At 42.7% G+C, this 18,928-nt stretch overlaps 1 protein-coding gene across 10 annotated transcripts in view; it reads left to right on the top strand.

Moving 5' to 3' along the window:
- Positions 1-869: 869 nt before the first annotated feature.
- The window catches only part of ZNF462 (zinc finger protein 462), a 152,641-nt gene continuing 134,582 nt past the window's right edge, over positions 870-18,928 (top strand). For 4 of the 10 annotated variants that reach the window (XM_063636157.1, XM_055271584.2, XM_055271580.2 and 1 more), the window contains exon 1: positions 2,474-4,558. The gene's annotated coding sequence lies outside the window, so the exon portion shown is untranslated. Of the gene's footprint in view, positions 1,770-2,256; positions 2,448-2,473; positions 4,559-18,928 lie in introns of those variants that run through there. The other 6 variants (XM_055271588.2, XM_055271582.2, XM_063636156.1 and 3 more) reach the window with 5 other exon arrangements.

Raw genomic sequence — 18,928 nt, 5'->3', positions numbered from 1 at the left:
GGCTGTTGATGTCCAACTCCAAGATCCGAGAAATAGAAATGGTACAATCAGCCCATGCCCTTGAACTTCAATTGCTCCTGACTTGCTGCATTGATTTTTCTGATACTGTAGAACCCCCACCTCCAACCCCCACCGCTCCCAGTCCAATTAAAACCTTAGGAGACTTTCGACCTGGTGGTGGAGGGGGGAACCACTCCTTTGCAAAAGAGATAGTTCAGAATGATACGGGGGAGATTACACTAAATAAAAATTCAAGGTGTGAAAGCTTCATCTTGGCTCGCGTGTCTTCAACACCATGACACCTTATCATTAAGAGCGCTGATTGTTACTTTCCGAGCCTTTAGATGATCAGCCAGAAAGTGCAAACAACGCGGGGCTGGAGGGTGTAAAGTTATTTAAGCAGGCTTTCTTTTTTTCTTTTGGTGCGCAGTCAAAACATTTCACAAGTTAGGAAAAGAAAGTGGTGGTTCCGAAGCTCGGAATGATGGGCTCTTTTCCTCCTCCACCCCCCACCTTCCATATCAGGAAAGAAATAAAACGCACAATGAGCCTTTATTTCAGGAGAGAAGACTTCAAAATACGTGCCAGTAATGGACAATTTGAGCTTTTCACTGGAAATACTCACACCGCAAGCTGGAAAGGGATTAAAAAGCCCCACGTGGTTGATCTGGGTTTAGACTTGCAACCTCCAGTTCCCCCTGTACGTTCTTTGCAAAGGTTGGCCTCTAGATGGATGCAAGTAAGGGACCCTCTGGGGCTCGGGCTCGGCGCCTCGGGCAGGGCTGACGGTGGGAGCGCTATGAGCTGTTGGGCAGGGTCCTCACCGGGAGCTTCCTCTGCGGGCCAGGGCTGCCGGGCGCCACCGGGACGCGAGCGCGCACGCCTCGGCCCGGCGGCCGCGCTCCTCGCACCGCCTTCTCCGCAGGTCTTTATTCATCTCATCTCCCTCTTCCCCTTCTCCTTCTCCTTTGCCTCCTTCTCCTCCTCTTCCTCCCCCTCCTCCACCACCTCCTCCTCCTCTGCCGCCGCCACCTCCTCCTCTTGCATCTCACTGGCCTGGCTCTGAGTGACAAAGACAATGTCCCAGCCTTAACTTTGCAACCACCTTGCCTCCTTCTGGGGTTCAGCAGGGGGGAGGGGGGACAGCAGCAGCAGCCTCAGCATCTCCTCCAGCTTCTCCTTCTGCTCTTCTCGAGCTCTTGGATAATTCTTCCTCCTTCTTCCCCTAGCCTTTTTCGTCATTTCTTTCTTTCTTTCTTTTTTTTCTTCCTCTCTGCTGCACGTTGTTGTTGTTATTAGAAAGGCTTCGCGCACCCCCTGGTGCTCCGGCGTTTTGTGTGGCAGGAGAAGATTGTCTTCCTTCTCTCTTTCTGTCTTGCTTTCTCTCTCCCCCTGGTTGCTCATTATTCAGAGAGAGACACAGAGGGAGGGAGAGAGAGAGAGCGCGCGAGGGAGAGGGAGGAGAGGAGAGAGAAGAGGAGAGAGGGGAGAGAGAGAGTGAGAGGGAGAGGGAGGGAGAGAGAGAGAGAGAGAGAGAGAGGGAGAGAGACGGATATCTCAGGTCATCTGCAGCTGCAGCGAGTCTGAGGAGCCGAGGAAGGCAGGGAAGATGGCGATCCTCCATTGCTGAGACCCGGCAGAAGCACATGAGACTCCCAAACAACTTCCACAACAATAACCCGAGCAGGAAGAGGAGAAAGAGAAAGAGGATAAGGAGGCGGTGGGGCTGGAGAACCCGAAGCACCTCCCGGCGCCGGGACGCTTCTTCTGTAAGTTACTGCAATTAACAACCACCTCGGGGTGGTCCGAGTGCTCCGGGGAAGAGAGCGCGGGGTGGTGGAGGCACAAACGCGCTCATTCATTCGGCCAAGGAGGGTTGGAGGAGCGGGGAGGAGAGGAAGTCCCCTGCATGGACTGGCTGTTGGAAGAGAAGAAGCGAGAGAGAAGAGGAGGAGGGGGAGGAGGGAGAGCAGGAGGGGGAGGAGGAAGAGGAGGAGGAGAAGCGAGGGAGGAAGAGGAGGAGGAAGAGGAGGAGAAGGTGGTAGTGGTGGCAGTGGAGGTGGCTGTGCTTTTCCTGCTGGCTGCTCCTTCTGCTGGGGGGAGTGAGCGCGGTGGCTTAATTAATTTCGTGTAGTTCTATGAAGAGAAGAGAAAATGAAAGATGAGTGAGAAGAGAGCTGGAGGCTTAGGACGGATGCTCCGAGTGTGGGGACAGGAGTAGGGACAGAGGGGGGCGGAGGGCGGGAGGGCGGGAGGCCGGAGACCTGAGCCGAGAGCCAGAGGGAGCGAGCGAGGGTCAGAGGAGGGAGAGCTCCGAGCGAGCGGCCCCGACCTGAGCGGGTTGACCTCTTTCTTTCTCTGTCCCTCTCCTTCTTTTCCCCCTTCTGTCTGCCTGTCCCCCGCCCGATGGCAAAGCCGTGCGGATTGGCACCCCCCCTCTTCCTCAGGTATTTGGCTCGCTCTCTGTCTCTCTCTCTCTCTCTCCCCGAAGTTGGGATGCGGGGTCGGGATGTGTCGGGGGGTGGCTGCTGCAGCTGCTGGTGCCGGTGCTGCTGGTGAACAGAGAGGCGAGGAGCGGGGGGCACCGGCCGTGTGGGGGGCGCAGGTTCAGGAGCGGCTGAGGAGCTGTCTCCAGGCTGGAGGTTCAGAAGCGTCTGGTGGAGGAGGACAACGGTTTCTGGAGAGGAGAAGCCATTACACACGCTTGGCTCTCCTCTGAGGAAGGGAGAAAGGAAGGCAGGGGCCTGGGGGGGCGTCTCACTCCTGGTGCAGTTCCCAGGGGTCTGCCCTCCTTCCAGGCACGAGGGGAAGCCGCAGCCGCCCCCCATTGGAGCAGCCCCTCTTTCCCTTTCTTTATCTCCCTGTCCTCCATTTGCAAGCTGTCTGCTTTGGTTCCAGTCCAGACTCCAAAACACAAAGCTCCTTCTCACGTTCATTCTCCAGGCTGTTCACCATTCCTGAAGGAACCCTCATTTTCTTTTCATTGTGGCTTCTAACCTACAGAGAGGGAGGGAGGGAGGCTGCCTGGAGTTCCTTTTATATTCCTCCCCAACCAAGAAAAAAAAAAAGTTTCATTTTTAAGCACGCGTCTGGGATGGGGAAAGACCAACCAGTTGGGGCTTTCTCCCAGGGCTCCCGGGGGCTGTGTCTGAGTGTCTGTGTTGGTTGTTTGGTTTGCTTTGGTTTTGTTTCTGGAGGTTGCTTGCGGGTTTTTGGAGGAAGTGACTAGTTTGGTTAAGAGCTGGGAACTGAGTCAGGTAAGCCGTGTCATGTTGTAACTCCACCAGAAAATGGAGGAGAGCGGGTTTCCAGGAGACAAAGCTGAGATGAGAAGTGTTTATAAAATTATGGATGTCTCCATTTTGAAGCTCTGTTGGTGATGGCTGGAGGAGGAGGAGGCTTGCTTGCCTACTCCTCTCTTTCCAGAGGGAAACCTTGTGGTGGTTCCTCACTATCTATTCATTATGCAAGGAAATGAGGGCTTTTAAGGGTTCCTCAGATTTTTCTCCACCAAAGGAGTGCTTTCACAAGTTATTGAGGCGTTTGTTTCCATTTTAAAGTAAACTTTTGGAATGTTTTTTCTCCTTTTGAGTGGACCTGAAGGGTTTTGACCTCCTTCAGGAAAGGCAAGGCGAAAACCTTAAAACAGTTCCACTGAGGTCTTCACACAACTTTAAGCTGCTCCAGGTCTCCTGAAAGTCACCAGGAAATGTGATTTCCTCCTTGTGAAGATGGTGATGGCCCTAAGCTGAGATTTTTTTGAGTTCTAGGGTTTAGTTATCATCATGTTTTGATGCATTGCAAGACTTTATTGTCTGATTTGGGTTGATTTCTGCAAATATAAAAAATAATAAGAATAATCCTGCAAGATCTCAGGGGAACTCTAAGACTGACTAACACCAGTTTCTCCAGGTTCTCCATTTCTCTTCAGGTCGTTCCATTTGTATGTTAGGCCTTCTTTTAGTTTCTTTGTTTCCCCTTTCCCTTTCCTTCGGCTATTTTTTTCTGTGTTTTGAAGTACTCTTAAGTCTTCAGAAATATCAGTATGTCTTCTTAACAATGTCGCTATGGAAACAAATTTTAAAATCATGATGTCAGTTGAGAAAACCTTATGTCCAGGTATCTTCACCTTTTTCATTGGGAGGAATTTATTAATCATGTAGGAAGACATTTTGTGAGGATAATTTGAAAAAAGGACCCAGTCCTACCCTAGTCCACAGACATTGATGGGAGCTCTTCACATATTAATTTTAGAGAATGTACATAATTGACCCAAGCAAAGAACTGAATCCTGAAATGCTTCAGGAATTTATAAAAGCCAACCATGAAGATGTTGCTTTTCCATTAGGTGAGGTAGCCATCTTGAGGATGAGGGAAGATGTTGGAAGAATTTTAGATGAACTGTTGAAGATAGGTGAGGAGGGCTCCACGGTGGAATGAAAACTTCGAGGAGATTCAGAACCAATTAATATATTCTAAGGAGGCTAATTGGACCTTGCTTTCAACTAAGAAGAAATATAGAAAGGTACCAGCTTCAACAGAAATAAGGAACACATTGGTGAGCAACTTATAACAGCATTTTTCTTGCTTTGCTTTCTCATTATGTGTCAGATTTTTTTGTGTAAATTTCCTTATGTCTACAATATTTTTGTACATATTGAAGTGGTTTTAGATTCCAGATGTAATTATATTCTGTTGAGTAGCTGGTAGCACTGTCACTCAGTAAATGCACAGTGCTGTATATGACAACATCACATTTTTCAAACCAAACTGTTGTGTCATTAATTGAGGGTTATTGTTCTTCTGAGGGGTGTGAAAGGAGAGGGGAAATACATGGTTCTCTAGCTGATAATTGTCCATGGTCAATGAAGTAAAACCATGTTTGTGCAGACAAAAATGTATGGTTTCGGTTGATGTGTATGCTCATTTAAAAATACTTCTGTTAGATCTCTGCTCCTTTATGAAAAACCTAGGCCTCTCCAAGAGCACTTAAAAAAAAATCCTACTTGGAATCATAACTTTTATTATTCATTTTTGAATGTTATCTTTTGATACCGTTACTTTTGCTTTTAAGTGAAATTTCACCAATATTATATTTAAACTTGCTAATGCATAAATGGATGCACCAAACTGGGTGTCCAAACCGGGAAGGTCAGATGCAATGGATAAAGAGTTATTTGGAAAAGTAATTACCAGATAATTTTACATCTAATTAACCATGTATGTTTATGTAAACATAAGTACATTATATATTGATCTTGAAACAAACTTTCATGATATCTTTTTTTATTGTTATTGATAGCAGGACAATTGGTTCATTTGCTTATTTCAGCAGGGCGGAAAAATCTGACAATCTGGTTGTCAGTCCAGCTGTTTGACTTTCCACATTTTTTACTTTGCAACCAAATGTTTTGGGGTCTTAGAGTTGAACTTTTCTGGAAGGGAAAAAATTAGGTATTTAAGAGGCATCTTGGAATTTGGAAATGCATTCTAACTGGTTATCTAAGACACATCCATCTCTGATGCCCTTCACCAACATGGCAAACACCATAATATTTAAGGACGTGGTTTTTTGAATTTTTCTAGACATACTCATTTGAATTAAGACAAGTATTTTGAATAAACCACCATGAGAGAAATAAAAAGTATTAAATCAGACATTTTCATTTAATGTCAAAGCTCAAAGATCATTTTTGTTTATGAGACAAGTTCATGTGGCTTACTATGCAAATTTTTTGCCATGGCTCTAATATATCACAAGGAGAAATCATGGAGACATATTTGTGAGCTATGATGCACCCTGCCATAAGAAAAATTCTTGTTGGATCCTCACATTCCATAATATTTCTCATATTGGATTTATGTCAGTCTAATTCATTGACCATGTTCCCCAAGGAATTGTTTTTCCCCCTTACTCTTTGGAGTTGGAGACAACTTTTAGAGAAAAAAAAAAAAAAAACTTATCTACTCTTCCTAATGAATATTCCGGAAGACAGCAGAAAAAAAAAAATCCAGCTCTACTAATGGAGTTTAGAGTACTTGTGGTTGGTTTTCCTGAAAGAAAGGAATGGTAAAGTTGCAATGGGAAAGAGTCCTTTTTTCTGTGTGATGGAGTTTAATAGGGTCTAGTCTGTCTTAAATTATTCCTTGATGTTGCAATTTCTTGGTTAAGGTAACCTTACTTATCTTCTTTATGGTATGTGCCTTTTTCAGACTTACACTTCACTACATCATGAAATTGACAAAACTGTATCAGATATTCTAAATTGATAATTGGAGAACAGAGATGCTGTTTCATAATGCCACAGTCACAATTAGGAGATACATAATGGACTCTCACTGCTAAGGATCTACCATGAATGTATGACTGGGATGATTGGTATATTCAACAGAAGTGGAGGGAGAATATTTCCATGACTGAAAGCTAAAATGCAGTGAACTGAAAAAAAAAAAAATCAGTGTGTGTGAGCGTGTGTACAAGCAAGTATCTTGTGAGTTTCACATACTTATGGAGTATGATGGCTTTGAGAGAAACATTAGCTAGGTGTTGGTGACCTATTAATTGATTATGAGAAAACAGAGAGGAGAGTAGATAATGCTAGAAGAAAATTCCTCTCCTTGTGTGATATGCCAAGACATCTGGCAGATGTTATGTTGGGCCCTAAGGAATGGACAGTTTAATTTTAGCCCTAGCAAGGAAATGGGAAGTTCTAAGCTCTTTTAATAGCACAAGTCTTAGTTTGGGGAAGGTTGCTTAAAAAAATAAGAAAGAAAGGAAAAGAGGCACTTAGTGTTATGTGGAAGAACTCTAGGGAGTAGGGAGTGAAAACTGAAGTTTCACGGTGAGGAGCAAAAATATCGTTTCTCATGTAGAAATTAACATAAAATTATTTTAAAAGTGACAAATATGTACACTGTAAGTAAGGACTATCACTTATTTAATACTCACCAGGCAGAACTTCCAATTTAGAAGCTAGTTGTTTTAGGCCCTAGATCATTTAGATTGTCTCCTCCCTCCACTTGCATTATACTGAAGAGGAAACTGGCACAAAGACATGAAGTGACTTGCACAAGGTCAGAAAGTTCAGTTGTAACCAAGCCAGGCCTAGAACTCAGGTCGGCCGACTCCAGCCTAGTGCCCTTTCCACTACCCCATTGCATTTGATTGTTGAGGGTTGTGAAATAGCCGCTCTCTTCTCCAGGGCCCACAGCTTTCTGAGAAACTCTGTACTCATACACTAGTGGGCAGGAGTATGGATTTTTCTTAGTTGGATTTAACATGTTGGGGAGCCCAGGGTTGAGCGTGGTTTCATTCATAGATCCAGAGACCAATTTTGTTCATGTGACATTCAGTAAAGTGTTAGCTCCCGGGTTTGTAGCTGTACTTTTCTTTTCATCTTTCCTGCTCTCATCTCTCATTCCATCATCCAAGGGCTTGGGAGCGCTTTTCAAATGCCCTTCTTTGGAAGTTTGTGTGAGTCTATTGCAACTTACAATAGTGCCCACAATTGGACTCTGAGGATCTATTTTGCAACGTGGTGCAGATTTAAATTGGCTCCTTTCAGAGATGCCATTTTGTAATACTGATGAATGGCTGAGAGGGTGAAATCCAGTCTGAAACAATTACTGGTGGTTTTCCAATGTTCTTACTCATTCAAAATGTGCCCTCCGTGTATCTTCTTGGAGCCCAACTCTCTTGCAGACCAATGGCTAACCTTTTCCCATTTTCCCAATATACATGAAATCATCCTTAAAATGACTTTTAACAACACAGACATTTAACCATGAGCAATGGGACAGTCCTGTAAGGAAGGGTGCAATGGGTTTCCACTTCTGTCTCTTCTTGGATGAGCAAAAGTGATTTTGTAAAGAAGAAGAGTGATGTTTGGAAGTTTCCACATTTTCTAAGCTCCTTCCAAACGAATGCATCAATTTTTAATCCAGGAGGCAGTCTGGAGAAGGTAGTGCTGGATGTGGACTTCTGGCAGAAACACAGTTAACGCTGTAAACAGTTGAACCTCAGTGTGGCACTCCTCCAAATGAGTTGACTGTCGAAAATAAAATGTTCCAGAAGAACTGGGAGAACAGGAAAGAAGTTAAAACAGCATGGTTTGCATGCCAGTACTAAAGGAAGGAAAAAAAGTTTGGGTTGGGGGGGCATTGGAGAGAAGATAATTGTAAGTTGAACTGTCTCTTGGATTTATAAGACCCAGGAGAAGTTTCCAAATGTGGGAAAATGGTTTTTTATGAATTTAGATTGTATTTGCAGTATGCTAGGAAGCTCTTTTGGATTTTTTTTTTCCCCTTGAACTTTGTATTTGGAGAACTGCACACACTGATAAAAGGGAAATCCATTGGAAGCAATTTGGATTTACATTTTATGCTTGGAAATGCTATCATAAAATTTATCTTTTTTCTAAGTCCTCCTATTCTCATCAGCTGAAGCACATATAGGATTTTTAAAGTCTTTGGATGTGTGATTCCAACACAAAGTTAATTATTTTCCTGGCTTAGAAGGACAAAGGATTGAGTGGTGTGGTGTGAGGAGGTGCTAGTATTGTCACCTACAAATGCATTGCCTTTTACTTCTGGTGAGCAGAATACTTGGTGTCTTCAAAGCATTCTTGCCTAATTCCTAGCTGGAGACATTTTTTCTTGAGTTATTCTTGGAGGGAAGGTTTTTTTTGTGTGCCAGGTCATGGGTATTTTGGTATTGATTTCCTTGCTTTCATGTGTTTGCTTGTTCAGTTCACTGCATGTTGCTTCTGGATATTAATAAAATACTTGTGCTGCGCCTGTCCACATCTTACCCCCAACCTTATTCAAAGAGTAGACCCTGTTCTTTAGGGTGAAAGGAAGTTTGACAGGTACTTATTTGTTCAAAAAATAAATACTTGAAGATGAGAACTGTATAATTCAGGAAGTTATTTGCTAGACCTTCACATAGACAAGTTTTAACAAAGACCACGCTGGGAAAGATGGAGAAAATTCTACTAGGAACCAATAGATCCTGATTAAAATGTTTTAGGATCACTTAAGCAAAGTCTTACCTTTGGATTCAGCTTGGTTGGAGCACAAAAGGAGCTGTAGGCCCAGGTGAGACAACTGTGTCAGAAGTAATAAAGCCCAGGATTTGTGGAGAGAGCTTAGCCGCCACAGAGCCCAGCTGGGGAAGGCCAAACTCACTCTTAAGTTCTCTTCTGAGCAGTTGAACCAGAACACACGCTAAGGCCTCCAAATTTTGGAATTCTTCTTTTTCCTGTTCTGATTTAAGAAGGTAATGCCATTATTCTTCGGTTTTGCTCATGTCCGCTGAGTGTTTCTCTTTTGAACTGGGAAATGCCAGAGGCTGGGGGGTGGGAGCCGATGTCCTCTAAGGGAAAATTCTCCCCGTTAACACTGCAAATGTGCCTTAACATTGTACTTATTACTCCAAAAATAATTGTGCAGTGGCACAATGTGGGATACTTGAAAGATGTTTGCTGCACAAAGGTTCCAATACTCACCTGCAGATTAAGAAATGAGTTTCTAAACCCTCTCATTTCTATTGCTAATGAAAAGCTTTGGAAGGCACCTGTGAATTAGAGCTCCAGCTGCTATCATGGTAGGGAAGTTAGGCCTTGAAAGGATACATGGATTAGCCCGTCAGAAAAGCAAACAGTAGCATCAGCACAAGTAGAACATAGACAAGGTTGTTAAAGCTAACAGGAAAGTAGGCTAAAGCATTGCTGTAATTTTATGGTGGAAATTTGCTGGGAAGGAGTGACTGGTTGGATGGGAGAAGGAAAAGAAGAGAAGCAGGAAAATAATTGACTAGCCAAATTGAAGAAGTCTGTCCGCTGGGAAGAGCCTACAGGAAGAAGTAAGGCATTGCTTTTAAGAAAGCAATATAGCAAGTAGGAAAAGACCTTGTAATTTGGTACCTAACACATGTGAAATATGAAGACCAGTGCTCAGATACACATTCTTTGGCCAGTTCCTATTGTAAAAAATAGAATTGGGTTTGGAGGACAATTTGTGTGACTTTGGGGTTACAATTACAGCCTTTCTGATAAAGGACAGATGGAAACTCAAGGGAACTGGTTAAGTAGGCCTAGGTGGAGATTCTCCTGGAAAATGAATGAAGTAGAGAACAGAGCACAGCAGAAAACAGCTGCATTATTAATGGACAGAAAATGTGATAGTCCTCTCTAAAGTGATCCATAGAGCTTCTCTACCTACACCCTGGGTGTCAGAAGAAATGAAGAACAAAGACATGCCTTTTCAGAGGGGAAAGGAATGGACTATGACTACTACCTGGCGTCAGTTTGGGTTTCGGCCATTGGCTTGAGCCAAGCGTCACAGGCTGGTCTGTCCTTCCAGTCCCAGCATTTTAAAATCCAAAATAAGGCCACTGTGGTCCAGAATGTTTAGCCATTCTAATCCCTAATTACATCATCCCTCTGTGTTATGACTAATTAGTCAGCAATTGAGCACCAATCATTCAACCCAGATTGCCATGGGCCTGATGGAGGGTCCTTCGTTTGGGGTACAATTTGAATGCTGGGTTATAGCTGAAGATGACCAAAGACTTAACTTTGTGTAGAAACCACTGAGAGTACTTATCACCCAGAATCTTTTCTCTTCAGTGGTTTGTATCTTAAATAGTCTTCTCTGAAGACTAATTAGTATTTAATAACAATAAGTGGGAAGGGAGTCTTTGTAGAAGAGACCATTTTCTTTTTGGAGACAGTCTTGCTCCGTCTCCCAGGCTGGAGTGCAGTGGCACGATCTCCACGTACAGCAACTGCCGCCTCCCAGGTTCAAGCAATTCTCCTGACTCAGCCTCCCGAGTAGCTGGGACTACAGGCACAAGCCACCATGCCCAGCTAATTTCTTGTATTTTAGTAGAGACGGGGTTTCACTGTGTTGCCCAGGCTGGTCTCGAACTCCTGAGCTCAGGCAGTCTGCCTGCCTCAGCCTTCCAAAGTGCTACAATTATAGGCATGAGCCACCATGCCCAACCTCAGAAAAGACCATTTTAATTTAAATATCAGAGTTCAGTTGCAAGAACTTCCCCCCTTTCTACTGTCAATTGAATGTTGTCTGTTCTAATATTGGGTAAGAACAATAGAAAATAAATATGATTGCTTCATCAAAAAAATCTGCCAACTCTATAGAGTGGGAATACCACATAGGACCTTAAAAAATGCTGTCTTCCCTCCTGGACTGACTCATAGTTAATACTGGACAATGGTTTTTATTTTTTTCTAACATTTAATATGAACCAGGGACTGTTCATATGGTAGAGGAAACTGAGGTTTAGGGAGGTAAAGTAATTTAGCCAAAGTGATGAGGCTGCAAAGTGGGGGAGCCAGGATTCACATGGAGTTGGGACTGCCTCCAGAGACCTGGCTCTCAGCTGGTGGGACCTGGCCTTGATTATTACTTAGTCTGCTAATAGCTTATGTTCTTGATGGTTTATCTCTTCCAGTTGCTTATGCCAGGAGTATATCCTTGGAGTTCTAGAAGGAAATCTGAGAATAATGGAAAATTAATTGTAATATATTGTTTGATATGAGAGATATAACTTATTGTAATAGCTTGAGGAAGTGTGTTTAACTGAAGAGCACTCTTTTCTGAATTATAGAGGAGATGATAGGGAAAAAAAGCAAGAGACCATGTAGGGGACACTTTAGGGAATAAACATTTTAAAATTATATCAAACTCAGAAGGAGCCACCTACCTGTTATGATAGAAAGATTTGCTGGTGACTTTTTTTTTGTAGCAAAGGTGTTATACTTTTTTTTCTTCATTGGGCCCCTTTTGAAGCCTCAGTGCCCTGTATTGGCTCTGGTTACTATCATCCTGAGAAATGTTCTCAAAAGCTATGCAGATGTTTGAAAATTAGTTCTACTCTCTAATGGTCATTTCTGGAACATGGTGCAGATTCTCTTAAAAGTGTGGGTGCTGATACCCTCCACTCCTTTTCATAATCACCATGTGCTCTATTTAGATCATGGAGATGTGATGAGTGCTTTGGTTTTATTTGCCTCTCTCTGATACATTACAAGATAGTAAGGAAGTTCATAGATGAGCACAAATGTCCCTAATAGAGTGACACACTGTGCTAAGGGAGATAGAGCAGATCCAGATATTCCTACGGTATCCAAGAGAGTAGCTTTTCTGCAAATGGTGGTTGGACATTAGTAGCTGAGTAGACTCTTCAGCCCCCAAGAAACTAGTGGTGGTTTTATAAAATCCTATCTTTGCTGTGGATCTATCCAGTTGATCTCTGGTCTCCAGACAGACCCATAATCAAAACCTTTGTAGAAGGATAAACACATGTCCTGTTTATAAAGTGTACTAGAGAAGGCCACAGAGTCATCCGTTTTTACTTCTCATCCATATCATTATCTACCAAATTTATAAAAACCGTTATTTTCTTAGATAAAGGACTAAAATAGAAAAAAGGCTTAGAAAAAATATATAAAGTGAACAATTGAACTGTATAGTTAAAGAGAGACAAATGGAACTGAAGCGTGTTGTTCTCTGGGTGGAATTTCTAATTTAGAGGAATAGGGACTCCATTCAGGCTTGGACAGCATAAACTGTGACCCTAGGCAGTAGGGCCTAGCATTCTAGGATAATCCCTCAGAGAGCAGCCTGTCTCAAAGACCAGTTCTCAATGGATTTCTTCAGTTTTCCTTTTAATTCTTTGAGGAAACCTACCCAGGCTACCCTCAGGAACTGCTTTGCAGTAAACAAGGTGAACTGGGTCAACATATCTTTGTGGATACAGTGAGAACTGGGAATTTGTGAACACATTCAATTTGAGGGGCTCCATAGAAGAGGAAGCTTGGGATATGTTCTAAGGAGGTAAACTTAGAAAGTTTATGTATGCAGGCCTGGCAAAGGAATCATTCATTCTCTTGAAAAGAAAACCACATTTTCAAAGACAGATTCTATGATAACTTAAAAAGTACATTGTATAGATCACATAAAATAGCACGTATTTAAGGAGGTGGAATTGTATCCTTCCACTTGTGTGGAAGTTTTTATCATTCATTCCTTCTTCTCCCATGGCTTTGCCTCCAATTAGCAATTTTGCAGGCCTGAGAACTGAAGTGGTGTTGAAGAACAGATGTCAGCTGTTCCTGAAATTCATCCCTGCCCCATGGTTGACTCAGTGTTTCAGAATACCTCACCCATTCTTCTGACCAGTGGCTGTAGCTTGTTAATAATGAATGAACATCACCCATAGGTCCTGAAATTAGCAAGTGTTAAATGTTAGGTGATTATTAGGGGAAAACAAGATAATCTAGTCAGTGGGCTTAATTAGGTTGTGATTGCCCAATTGCTGCTTCATGATAATTATATTCATAACCCCATTTCTAGACATCAACTACAATTATCAAAATTGACCCCAGCACAGGTGTTAGGAATCTTATTTGAAGCAGCTTCTCAACGGTGAATATCTGATGTTTCCAATGTGCTTCTGCCTGTTCTTTCTTCCCCTCTTGCCCCCTTTCCATGATCTTTCCCCCATCTTAGTAGAAAGGTCATGGCAATATTATTTTGTCTGTGACCATGCACATATTGTATAGCTTGTGTTGGTGTCTACAGAAAAAGAAATTCTTAAGTTTTTAGGGGTCAAGTATAACTGCAAAGCTCTCATAAATTAGCAAATAGGAATCTTGAAGAATAAAAATCCCAAATTGGCTGGATTGTTATTTTCCTCAGCACATGAAACCTGTTAAGTCGATTGAATATGATTCATTTGAATAGATCTTTTACTTTATAAGGCATAATCTTAAAATGAAAAAGAGAGTCATCTGTGTTTAAGATAATGCCTTAGCAACATGATCACTAAGATTTGAGGGAACTGTAAATCGAGAACTTTTAACTTTATATCACCCCTTCCTTTCCTCCAAATTATGAAATTTGCTGCCAGTGTATTCTAGTATAAAAAAGAACATGTCATTACTAGGGACATTGTTTACTGTTTATCTCCCAAATGAAGTCAATGATTTCCAGGAAATACTAACAACAACCTGTATCAGAAGTGATACAGTGTGGGTATGTCAGTGTGACACCGTGCATCACTGGGCCAGATTGTCATTTGGCAGCCTTCCCTTTCTGACATGCAGTTATATGGGAAAATAATGCACTTAAAACTTGCGCACCATGGCTGAACTTCAGAGCAATTCATCTGTCTAAAGAACAACTAGGAACTCAGCTACTGCATATATTGCTTTATATGTGTATATATGTATATGTATGTATATGTACACACATGTATCTCTATACATAGAGAAAGATAGATACTCTCTAGGCGCTTATTTTTCTCTAAAACATCAAAAGTGCAAATAGTCATCTCTTAGAATTTCTAGGGTGAAAATGCAGTTCTCTGTGCAGGGGTCTCTGTTAAGAAAGTGATGTGTAGTAGGTGGAGTATACTCTTTGGGGCCACACAAGCTGAGGCTGAAATTTGTCTCTGTCCATTACTAGCTGTGGGAACTTGAGTAAGTCATTTATCCTTTCTGTCCTCATGATTTCCTACCCAGTAAAATAGGAATTATTATAATTTGAATCTGTAGAACTAACATAAGGATTAAAAAATAATATGTGTCTAAGAGTCCTGGCTCATAATGGCCACTCAAAGTGATAGTTTCTTCCTTCCTCACTGATAGAGAAACTGAGGCAGAGATCTTCTCCAGGGCTTTGCCCCATTTATCTATGGTCAGTATATTAGGTATTTTTTTCTTGGTCTTAAACTCAGCTTTTGGAATCCTGCTTGTTTAATTTTGTGCCGTGTCTCCCTTTACTGATGAGTAGTCTTTGCTGCAGTTGTCCATTCCCAGGTAGACTTTATTACATCTTCAACTGATGGTCTGTGGATGAAGCAGCACTCTGTATTGCTGTGTGTGCATTCAGTAGGATCTTGTAAACTACCCGAGAATGATGCCATTTCCTCTTGGAAAAAGTACATTTATATGGTAACAACGCCTTCAACCTGACCTTGCAGAGCTATTCCCTGGAGTGTTGTAGGGGAACAATTTTTAATAAACATGAAGTTTTTTGAGTTTTGAGAAGAAAGATGTTATTGCTGTTCCTATTGTTTGGTATCATTCTGGCAAAAATGATATGTCTAAGAAAATTGTCCTTATTGCAGAGAAAATATTGGCTGTGCTGTTTATATAAATGTTGTCTGCCTCACTGTTGCTCTACCCACATACGTATCTCTTAGCCAGTTTGAGGACTGCCCCGTAGCCTGGCTTAGAGATGCTTTGGTTTTCTCTGTGCAAATGTTTATTTTAATAGTCCACATCTGCTTGGTCATACTAATGTACTATAATATCAGATGCTTTGAGACCTCATGGGTAAGGAGACTAATTTTAGAGTGTTTTAAGGGTAGATGATATTTTAAAATGTGGAAAACGTGGAATGGTGTTGGTAGGGCCTAACCAGACTTACCTTATTGGGTCTGGCCAAAAGGACATTCATTGGTATCTTTTTTGGTGGTGGTGGTGTGGTGGTGTGGTGATGTTGGTGTGAATGTTAGTGGGAAAGATGAAGAACATATAAGTGGTTCTTTGGTAAAACCATATAGTGATTTTTCACCTGTACAAGCAAAGTACTCATGATTTTTTTTTTTTTTCATTTGGGAAATTTCCAGAGAAATAAAGGTGTCATTGGAATGTTGTTGTTGTTGTTATTATTATCATTATTATTATTATTTTTGAGACAAGATCTTGCTCTGTTGCCCAGGCTGGAGTGCAGTGGCATGATCTCAGCACGCTGCAAGCCCTGCCTCCTGGGTTCAAGTGATTCCTCCACCTCATCCTCCCGAGTAGCTGGGACTACAGGCATGCACCACCATGCCTGGCTAATTTTTTGTGTATTTAGTAGAGATGGGGTTTCAGCATGTTGGCCACGCTGGTCTTGAACTCCTGGCCTCAAGTGATCCACCCACCTCGGCCTCCAAAAGTGTTGGGATTACAGGTGTAAGCCACTGCGTCCAGCCAGAATGTTATTATTTTTTAATTATAAATAAACTTTAGAGTTGCCACTCTAACTTTGTCCAGAGCTATTTGAAGAGGAAAGAAAAACCTTGTGTTTGTTTACTGGTGTTCACATCTCTAGGATTCTCCTAAATGAGAGATTTTTGGTCTTCAAAGGGTAGAACTCAGAAGTAAAGGAGTAGAGATGTAGCTGGCTGTTGCAGTGGTTATTAGTATAGAATGCCCTCAATACAGTAAGAAATACGGGATGAAAGAGTAGGAAGTGAACCCCGGACTCCCTAGGACCCCTAAAAGACTGGGAGTGGGAAGGTTGTCCAGTTGTTTACTTCCTTAAGAGGTGTATTTGGGAATGCCACTGTCACATGTGTTCAGTTCTTGACATGTAGGATCCTTGCTTATTTGTGACTACAGAGTAATGGGAAAGTGATTGGCTTTGGGGTGTGACCTGAATTCACTCCCCTGCCTGCCACTTCCTAGCTTTGTGAACCTGGGTCAAGCTCATAATGCTCCTCTGCTCCAGTTTCTTATCTTTAAAGTGGAATTCTCTTTCTGGTGAAGCCTGAGAGGCATAATGTATGTAAAGCATTCAGCACCCTGCCAGGGGCCCAATAAATGACCACCTCTACAGTTCATTTGCAATGATCAATTAGGGGCCACCCAGTGCCTCTGGTACAGATGGCATGCTCTTGCCATTCATCCAATGCCTGGTTTTGCATGCTTAGTTAGCAGTTGTGGGATGATGATAGAGTTGGAAATAATTTAGTGTCTTCATCTTCATGTGTTTTATAGAAGCTGTTTATTTAAGGAATATGTGCCCATACCTCTATTCATTCATTGAACACTTACTGAGCTCCTCCTTTTGAGTACTAAGCAGGGCTGCAGTATGCCTAGGTGGTCAAACCCAGGGGATATGAGATCTCTCTATCACAGTTGTGTTAGGCTCTTTGTTTTGGTAATTGAGTGATTATGATGGAGATAGGTGTCCTCAGCCACATTCAAATAGCCTGGAGCCAGGGGATGGTGAAGAGTGGCTTAGGCTGTGGGTAGTGGATTCCTGTTTAGATGCATTCATTTCTACATCTTTGTGTGTATATATTTACAATATAATCTGCTAACCGTATAGTCAGTGCTGCTGTGGTTCGTAATCTGGCAGATCATTTAAATATTTACTCCAAAATATCTTGTTCTCTGTTGGTGTGAAGTAGAGTTTCCAGTTATTTTTAGGTCATTTTCATCTTAGCAACCCTGTTGGAGATGAACCAGACACGCTGCTGTAAACTGTCCCCACATTTGGATAGAATTTAATAAAGTAAAGTTTAATGGTTTGGTCCCAAGAGGCAAACAGACCATCTGGTTAGCAGAAGGTTAGGTCAAGTATTGCATGGCTGCTGAGAGGGCCACAAACCAGCCCTGACGCACTGGTAATGTGTCCAGTTGCTGAATGCATTAAGCATTGAAATGGTGCTTTCAGGTCTGCCGAGCCAGCAGTTCTGTTACCACCGCTGTGACGCAGGAGATAATTCAGCTGGGCAAGCAGCAGCATGGGGGTGGATCTACAGTACAGGATGTGTAATGTCAACATGAAGGATTGGAGCTGGCAGAAGGAAGGGAAGCAGTCATTTCATGCCAGTGCAGGAAGCCTAGAGAGATGCTTTCCACCTACCACCCGCCCCCCCGCCCCCACCTTGTCTCTTGTCCTCTTCTGGAGCTTTCACATTATGTGTTAAATGATTACCTTGTGCATGGTCCATGGCAAAACTTCAGCTGATTTTTCTGCCTCTTTTGGAACCTGTCAGCATAAACAGAGTAAAGCACATTCCACACACATGTAGGGCGGGCAAAGGAAAGAGTTTACTGCACAGACTGGGAGGAGGAGAAAGGGCTTCATTAGGCAGGAGCATCTTTGTGCTTGAGATGGAATCCCATTGTATGTCGCTTTGTGCTCAGATTTGAGACCGGCCATCCATTCAAAGCCTGCAATCATCTCGGAACATTGTGCTGCAGCTGTAGTCGGTAGAAGCCTGCAGAATGGTTCCAGTGATTCTGCAGAAGCTTAGCAATTACATAATTGCTATGTAACTGGAGAGAGCCATCAGGATTGTCTAGTTCCCCTGGAAAGAAAGCTTCTACAATTTGAGGGGTAGATTGTTTTCCCTTGTTAAACCTAAAAGCTGATGAGCAAGTACATCGTACCACTAGGCTGAAACCAGGTCCTCTCATTGGCATGAGAGGGGAAGAAATTCACAAGTACACTTGGCTGGACATTCAGTGGACTTCACAGCTGTGTTAAAGGGAGAAAGAGCAACTCACTGACTCTTGGAATCGTGGATCCTTGTAGCAGTTGAACATGATAGTTGAATTGTTTCTAATATCTGAGACTGTGTTCTATATGCATTCAAGGCATGGAGTATTCCAGAGCTTTCCTAGGAATGGGACAAACAGAGTTGCTCGTAATCACCAAGAGCCCTCTCAATTTCTGCCGCCCGCTCAGGAGGATTTTCACAGCCTCTCTTGAATGAATACTTGCCTCAGATGCTGATCAGTGGAAGCACTGCAAAGCCTGACTCTTCAGATATTCCCGAATGCTGAAATCTTCTCGGCGTCAGCTCATGATTCTGTCCGAGCCTGTGCAGTCCAGGAGCTGGGACAGACTGGACAGTTTGCCTGTGAGAACTTCACAGTGCACAAATGAATTCCTTCTTTCAGCTACCTTACCACTTGTTTTCCATAGTTGAGAAAACTTTGAGGTGGTGTTGGCTAAATGTAGGTGCGAGGGCTGCATTAAACCAGTGAGAAGTCCAAGGCTCCATTTCATCCCGCGTAAAACACTCATCTAAAATTAGCCACATCTCCTAACCCAAGTGTGGACTTTGTGTTTGTTTATGTTAAGTAGCTCTAAATTTCAGTGATCCTGCCTTTCTGGT

Source organism: Symphalangus syndactylus, chromosome 3 (genome assembly GCF_028878055.3).
Source record: "Symphalangus syndactylus isolate Jambi chromosome 3, NHGRI_mSymSyn1-v2.1_pri, whole genome shotgun sequence".
In the NCBI taxonomy this organism is placed as follows: Eukaryota; Metazoa; Chordata; class Mammalia; order Primates; family Hylobatidae; genus Symphalangus; species Symphalangus syndactylus.
The sequence above is the reverse complement of the archived record's forward strand: the minus strand, read 5'-3'. Positions and strand labels throughout refer to the sequence as shown.